This window comes from Triticum urartu, chromosome 7A (assembly GCF_056163025.1).
Source record: "Triticum urartu cultivar PI428250 chromosome 7A, HENAU_Tu73, whole genome shotgun sequence".
Classification (NCBI taxonomy): Eukaryota; Viridiplantae; Streptophyta; class Magnoliopsida; order Poales; family Poaceae; genus Triticum; species Triticum urartu.
In genome coordinates, this window is record NC_141879.1 from 84,889,061 (window position 1) to 84,897,500 (window position 8,440).

The 8,440-nt window shown below is 44.2% G+C and overlaps 1 long non-coding RNA gene across 1 annotated transcript; it reads left to right on the top strand.

Moving 5' to 3' along the window:
- Positions 1 to 2,022: 2,022 nt before the first annotated feature.
- On the top strand, positions 2,023 to 4,580 carry LOC147958067 (uncharacterized). The gene is made up of 4 exons (XR_015611874.1): positions 2,023 to 2,230; positions 2,835 to 2,877; positions 3,134 to 3,226; positions 4,138 to 4,580. It is a non-coding gene; the product is annotated as an uncharacterized LOC147958067 (long non-coding RNA).
- Positions 4,581 to 8,440: the final 3,860 nt, after the last annotated feature.

An 8,440-nucleotide genomic window follows, 5' to 3' on the forward strand; every position in this document is an offset into this window, starting at 1 on the left:
CATTCTTAATCATCCGATCTATGTAATTGATCTATCTTGACCCTCCAATGGCAAAAAAATAACCAATCTGGACGTAAACCTGACCCAACATACACATAATTAACATCAGAAAGAAAATATTTTTCTTAACAAAAACGTTATAAGAGTGCTGATCTACAAGAAAAACAAACACCGTTATAAGAGACCATGTCTCACAAGAAACAGGACCATCAGCATAGTTGTAAAAAAACAGATTCGTGAGCACGTTTCCCAAAGAAAGGACATCACCACGTTCCCCTTCTCTCACGTATAGATTCAATCTGTGGTGAAAAAAAACAAAGGAAGCTCCACCCATAAAAACTCCACCGGTCGATAAAAAAAGAGGACCATGAGCACGTTTCCTAAACAAAAGGCCATCGCCACGTTCCTCTCCTTTCAGGTACAGATTCATTCTTTGGTGAAAAAAAAAGGAAGCCTCCACCCATAAAATCTACATAGATAGAAAAAAAAGGGGGGGGGCGGGGGGGGGGGGGGGGATATCCCACCATCACGGATGGGAAAAAAATCTTCCACGATTCGGTTATAGCACATCGCAATGCCTCTACCCAACCTTGACTGCAGATATAAAAAGGAAAAAAAAAAGACATCCTCGTCAACTCCTACAGTACACGGCCGAGTCTGTCTCCTTCCCTTCAATATTTCTGCACCTACCAGTAGAGATTGACGGTGGCACGCCCTCTCTGATCATTGAGTTGTATTCTGTGATGGATGACCTTCCGCTTCTGTTCTCCTGCATGCTACCACCATGGGAAAATCAAGGTTGAATCCAGCATCTATTCCTTGATGTAAACGGGCCTTCAGGTTTGGTTTCATTGCTTGGATGAAATAAGTGGGTGCAATCATTTATGGTTGGGTTCTCCCATTGTCCCAACAATTTTACATGTTGGATGTCGCGACGTGTTTGGCGCCTCCGATCAAGATACATCAGTGATCATTGTTGTTATTATGATATATTCAGGTACCTGACGCCGCCGATAAAATAATTAATATATTCTAGGGTTTGAAAATGACAGATCGAATCATATACAAGACACATATATATCTGGATTATACAAGACACACGTATATGTGGATTATGTAATGGTCGAATCACATTCATATGCACATAAATGCTAGAAAATACATATATACGAAATAATGAAGGGCATCAACTGTGAGGCATATTTGATTTAAACCATAGAAACCGCTATTTTCTACACTTGAATTTGCATACATTTACATGTCATGGCTTCTGTTAGCCTTAGCCGCATTGGAGACAGGAACACTTGGCCTAAATATAGCTATATATCAAAGTTAGATACGTGGGAAACATGCTCCAAGCATGCAAGCATGTGTGTATGTCCATTAAAAATAGAAATTAAATACTCCCTCCAATCAAATTAATTGACGCAGTCTCAAGAAAATAGTTTAAATAGATTTGTGTACATATTCATGAGAATATATTGAGTTATGTCAGAGCCTTTGGAATTACAATACTAAAATGAATGTAAATAGGGATCTAACTAATCAAGAAAAACAACGGTAAAAAATAAATAAGTATTATTAGAATGTATCACCATGAAACAATTTAGTGACTGCTTATGATTGTCAAACACTAATTTTGTAGTCTTTAAATCGCTAGCCCGTGCAGGTGCACGGGCTGACGACTAGATCAATTTAATCAACCATTAGATCAATTTAATCAATCTATCTTAACCATATGATCTACGTTACACAAATTACCATGTTACAAAGTCCAGCGATTTACGTGAGGTAAAAAAAATAACGTGCTCAACGTACACCCTATAAAACTGTTAGACCCTATTAAACAAACCATGATACAAACTCCATATCGTTATGTACCATCAAGGAAAAAAAATCCATATCGTTGTGGGTTTCACAAAACAAGTTATATATATATATAACATCCACTTGATTTTTTAAGAAAACAAAAGATTGTGGCCTCTCCTCTCTCAGGTTGAGATTCAATCTGATGTGCGCTCCTTCCATGCTAGACATGCTTGCCCCTTCCCTACCTGCAGATCTCAAGGAAATTGGATCACGATGGTCTGCTGCGCTCAGATTATTTCTTCACGTACGGAGCGCTTCCTCCTCACATCAGCCATCCCCGTGAGGCCGTGTCCTTGCCGCAGAAGCCTTCCCCATCTCTCCGCGGGCGCTCCTTCCATGGTGTCTTTGGCTTGATGATCCGGTAGGCAGTGTTCATCTCACTTCGCCATCTCCCCACAATTGATGATTCTACGCCTTGATTCCACCAGCACTCGACGATGCAATCTGGCGCTATCTTTCCCTGTCTCAATTTCTTTTCCCATGGAGATTGAAAAATTGGGTCTGCTATACATCAAGTATTGCTGGCGTCGTGGCCATTGACGTAGGATTTGCTGCATCCCGTACTGTCGTTTGTATGTGGCCACAAGTACAGAACTGCGTACAGTACATGCACTTGCATGGCAGCAGTCAACACGTACATGTGTAGGCAACTAGACATACCGACGAGGAATACATGAGCATGATTGAGGATTGCTGAGGTATGACAACATATGAGGTGCGTACAAGCTCCGGATCCATATCCACCTAGAGATTCTAGAGATTCTTTGATTAATTGATAGCTTTTTGTTGTCTTCGTCCCCCGGCCATCCATCATGGTCTTTATACTACCTGTAGATTTCTGATAGTTTCCCCTCCTACTTCTAAGATTTCCGTACGTCCCTTTTTATATTACCTTTGGTCGACAAAAAGATGGCACAGCTTCTCAATTCCTTACAATGATTTTACAAATTAGTGTCTTATTGCAGGAAGGTTTCCGCCAGGGCAATGGCGCATTGACCGTTACAATAGGTGCGTGTGTATTTGTTTGAGGGAACATGTCTACTTTTTGCAAGCATCAGAATGCATAAGTATATTTTCACAGCGTAGAAGCACAGATTATTCATGCTGTAATATATTGATTCTTCATTCTAGAGAATCTATTTATTCTCCTTCCTTCTTTTTCTTAATTCCCTTTGAAATGCTTCCTCTAATATTCCATTCAAGTTTCAAGTTGAGATGAGCTAACTTTCCGTCCTCTGTCTATTACATGGCACATGGCACTAAGCTGTTAAGTGATGCATGATTTCTTGATGGCTAGCTCTTCTCCAGGGCAATTAATTACTATTGAATAAGGAATAATGTTTCATCCCTGTCACAGGTACGACCCGCCATGGGAAATAATTCTACCAGTTAACCAGACTAACCACCCATTGCATTTTCACTTTGACTACATTTCTGTCTCAATTGAGAAGTTTGCCTTGGCAATGGACTTTAAATAGATTATTACATCATTTCTGTTACTCTCCCCTGAAAAAAAATTGGAGTTCTGTTTTTTACAAACTTATATGGAAATAATGTAGCGTACTCTTTTTTCGGTTCTTTGAGCCTTCACTTTTCCGATATTTGTCGCTCTTCGAAGATCTTAAGCTGTGCAGATAATTGGACTTTTAGTGTTATTTCTTCGGCATGAAGTGCAGTTAGATGTACTTTAGAATGTGTAGACCATTATCAATCTACGTAATTCACTACTATTAATTATATGAAACACATAAAAGAGCACTTAAAATATGATACGTGTATGTATCATATTTCCTATAGGCCACTGCTCTAAAATACATAGCCTCCCTAATAATTGAGAAGACTCCCAGAAAAAGTGGAATATTCATAAGAAATAACCTTTTTGTATTACAACAAAGCGCGTGTAAATAGAAACGTATACAACTCAAGTACTTCACATACTGAGCTTTATTTTTGGATGGGCTGCCTTACTAAAACCTCGGTACCATATCTACCAGGAAATGTTAAATATATAAATGTTAGCAGCTATTACATAATAAGAGTTACATATGCACACCGTTGCATTTACTTAATTAAACCTACTATTTGCACCCCTAAAGCTTTCAATGAAGGTTTGTCTGAACACTTTTATGCATTTTGGCGTGGATATATACAAATACACTAAATTCTCTTTTTGATGTGTCATTGATTACATGATGTTAGAACACTCATCTTATTCTCTTAATTCCTAATATGTGTTGGCATTTTGATGATCATATTTGTGCTCTAAAGGCATTGCAAGAAAGGTACCATGTTTGCAACATATGGCAGTATATGAGGATCCGGTTGTTCTTCGCAATGGGATATTCTTTGCAGTCATGAATATGAAGGAAATTTATTTATCATGAAGGTTGTGCTTTTCCAGTATATTTTATTCATACAAGTTTTTGTGCATAACAAATGTTGGTCAACCGGTTCACCGAAGTCACCTTCCAAAGTTGCTAGCCCGTGCAGTTGCACGGGTTGATGACTAGTGACAATATAACTTCTATGTGAATATGAACAAACATAAACCATTATGTTGTCTTCTTTGTCCAACGTCAACAATTTTGGCATATAATATTTTGATGGGGGCTCATAGTCACAAAAGATTTCCATGATGGCGTATTTATATGTGAAAGTTCTCTTCCTTATACAAATTATTGGTGAATTGCTTGTATGACCAATATTGTGATTGTAAAGCCTCAAAAGATTTCACTTTCTAAACCCAATGTGAAGTTACCACTAGTCATGATATGATTTCAACTTCATGACATTCAATTTATTCAACAATTTACTCATAGGATATAAGTGAAGCACAAGAGTAAATGACAAGCTACTCCAAAAAGATATAAATGAAGATCATGAGAATAATATTTCTTTCTCTCAAATTAATTTAAGTGAATCAAGAGGGAATTTATTCAAAAATTCTAAAGCACACTGTCAGTGTCAAAACCGGCGGATCTCGGGTAGGGGGTCCCGAACTATGCGTCTAAGCCGGATGGTAACAGGAGGCAAGGGACACGAAGTTTTACCCAGGTTCGGGCCCTCTTGATGGAGGTAAAACCCTACGTCCTGCTTGATTAATATTGATGATATGGGTAGTACAAGAGTAGATCTACCACGAGATCGGAGAGGCTAAACCCTAGAAGCTAGCCTATGGTATGATTGTTGTTCTGTATGTTGTCCTACGGACTAAAACCCTCCGGTTTATATAGACACCGGAGAGGGTTAGGGTTACACAAAGTCGGTTACAATGGTAGGAGATCTACATATCCGTATCGCCAAGCTTGCCTTCCACGCCAAGGAAAGTCCCTTCCGGACACGGGACGAAGTCTTCAATCTTGTATCTTCATAGTCCAGGAGTCCGGCTGAAGGTATAGTCCGGCCATCCGGACACCCCCTAATCCAGGACTCCCTCAGTAGCCCCTGAACCAGGCTTCAATGACGACGAGTCCGGCGCGCAGATTGTCTTCGGCATTGCAAGGCGGGTTCCTCCTCCAAGTACTTCATAGAAGATTTTGAACACAAAGATAGTGTCCGGCTCTACAAAATAAGTTTCCACATATTGCCATAGAGAGAATAATATTTACACAAATCTAATCTGCTGACGTATTTCGTAGTGTGACGCACCACGGCCAAGTCTTTATTCGAATCGTTTTATTATCCCACCTCAGCGCGTCATGCGAGGCGGTTTCCTTGGCACGTCTTGTCAAAGCAGAGATCGTGTCCCCTTATTCCGGGATTCTCATCAATACGGGCATGGGTAACCCAACCGCTTCTAGGACTCCTAGACTATAGGCAAGTCCAAACGGCCATGGAGGGGACGCTTGATATTCACCCTCTTTATAAAGGGACAAGGCTCTTACTTTTTTCCCTCCCGTGCTCAATCGAATCCTTCCCCCACCTCAAGGTCAAACACCCAAGGTTCAGGTCAGGTGCTCCGAACCTTCAATAATGTCCGGATCTAGCCTCCAAGGCCGATGGGTGCCTTCCTCCGTCACGGAAGAAGACATCAAAAAGTTGAGGGAGGCCAGATATCTGACCGCCGAGGTTGTGCATCAGCTGCCCGCCCGAGGGCAGGCCGTCCCCTCCCCCGAACCCAACGAGAACGTCGTGTTCGTCTCCCACTTCCTCCGAGGTCTAGGCCTTGCTCTGGATCCTTTCGTCAGGGGTTTGATGTTTTATTACGGGCTAGATTTCCATGTTCTAGCTCCGGACTCCTTTCTTCATATCACGACATTTATTGTCGTGTGTGAGGCCTTCCTCCGGGTTACCCCTCACTTTGGGCTGTGGCTCAAGACCTTTGAAGTAAAGCCGAAGATGATCAAGGGGCAACATGCAGCGTGTGGAGGTGCCTCAATATGCAAGATGACGGGAGCTCCATGGCCCAAAGGTTCCATTCCAGAGGTGTCTGAATTGTGGCAATAGGAGTGGTTCTACATCACAGCTCCTAGAAGTGCCAAGTGGGCGGCCGCCCCGGTTTTTCGCTTGGGCCCTCCACCACAACTGATGTCATGGATCAGCAGAGGTCTGAGCTGGGGTCCAGCCAAGGACGTGCCTATACTGCAAAGCCGCATTCGAGATCTCTTCAATGGAGATTTTAGTTTGGTTGCAGTAATACAAGTTATGCTGGTTCGTCAAGTCCAGCCTTGCAAACGCTGGCCCCTTTGCTTGTGGGAGTTCAATCCCGAGGGGCCGCGTGTCATTCAAAATTTCCTCGGCCTGACGCACGAGGAGATGTACAAGTCATTCTTCGGACCTCAGGTAGGGTGTCCAAAAATCACCGAGGACGTGGGCCTGAGTAGTAACCGCGCCGCCGAACAGGTAAGGAATCTTCCGGCCGAACATACTATCTCTCACTTGTTATGAAGTTATTTCTGAGAGTTTGCTTTTTGACCAGGACTGGCTGACAAAGGCGAAGTTGATTCGGTGTTCGGCCCCCCTCCCTAAGGGTTTGGAGAATCCGGTATTGGAAAAGATGCTCCAGGTCGCACCTTGCCCGGAGCCCTTGAAGGAAGATACTGGGGAGGATAATACGGGCGGACACGGGCCCCCAACGCTGCCCACTCTAACCGAGGGAGCGAGCGTCTCCATGAAGGAAGACGACCGGAGGAGGAAAAGGACTGCGCCCGGGGATTCGGAAGCCGAAGCTTCCAAACGGGAGAAGAAGTCTCCCACAGAGGGTCCTACCTTGGGGGGTGCTTTTGCCGCACAAAGTCCGCGGGGGGATCAATTCTCCAGCGAGTCGTAAGTGACCCGAAATACTTTAATAGTACAGGTATGCCCTCTTTTTCTTCTGAGAAAATAACCACCGCATTTATTTTTGCAGTTCGGGCCTTAGCTCCTCTCAAATGAGCTCGTCTTCAGGTGATCTTCTTCCAGAGATGATGGAGAGCGAAACGCCTCCTCCGGACTCCTCCGCTCCGGAAGCGGGTGACACCGAAGTGTCATCGCGGAGGGCCTCTCCGAGTCCGGTGAGGCCAGAAGATAATCCCATTGACCCCCGAAGCTCCCAGTGTCCGGCTCCCGAAGAGAGCGGAAAAAAGAGTCCGGCACCGTCTGGTGTGCGAACGGATGTTCTGAGGGAGTTGGTGGGGAGAGCGGCCATCTCAGATGAACACCGTGTGCTGATGAATACGGTGATGGAGAGAATCTCGTCCGCCCAAAGCGGATTGCAAGAAGCTTTTATGAGTCTACTGACAGGCTTTGAGGTACGTAAAATAATGTATGATAGTCCTGCACATGCTAGGTGTGCCCTGTGTAGATAGTAGCCCCTAAGACTCTGGTTGTCGTCGGAAACGACGACGAACAGAGGATCATATTCCCAGGTAATAGCCATACTGCCTCTATGTGCAGGTGATGGTAGCTCCGGTGGCTAGCCGGACTAGCGAGTTTGCCCATTTAAAACGGCAGTTGGATGCGGCAGACGCTGACATCGAGCTTGTTAACCAAAGGCTTGACGAGGCACAGGGTAAGTGTCATTATCTGGTAAACGCCACATAGTAAGAGCAGCATGATGCCAGTATCTTTAATATGTTGTGACCGCAGATGGAGCTGCCACTGTTGAAGCCTTGCGGGCAGAACTTGCCCAAGCCAAGGAACAAGCGAGGTTTAGTAATGCGGCTGCTTTGAAGTAGGCCGAAGAGTTGAAAGCCGAGAAGGCCGCGCATGGCGAGAGCCGAGATAAGATGGCCAAGATGGGCATAGAATTAAAAGCCGTCGCCGACCATTGCCGGGTTCTTGAAAAGGAAAACCTAGCGAAGGCATCAGACCTTGAGAAGGCTGCTGCGATGAGGAAAGACATCCGGTCTGCTATGAGGGCGAAGAAGGAGGAGCTGCGGGAAGCCCGGGATATTGTAGCTGGGAAATCCTTTATGTTTCGAAGGAAGTTCGGAGATCCACGGTATGCCCCTCTGGATCGGCTGTGGAGTTCGGAGGATGTGTATATGGATTTGGCGGCGAGCGCTGCAGATGCGGTCAAGTACTTCCAGGGTCAGACGGACCGTGAAGTGGACCAACTGTTTTGGACACAATTCCATTCTCCCGAGCGTCC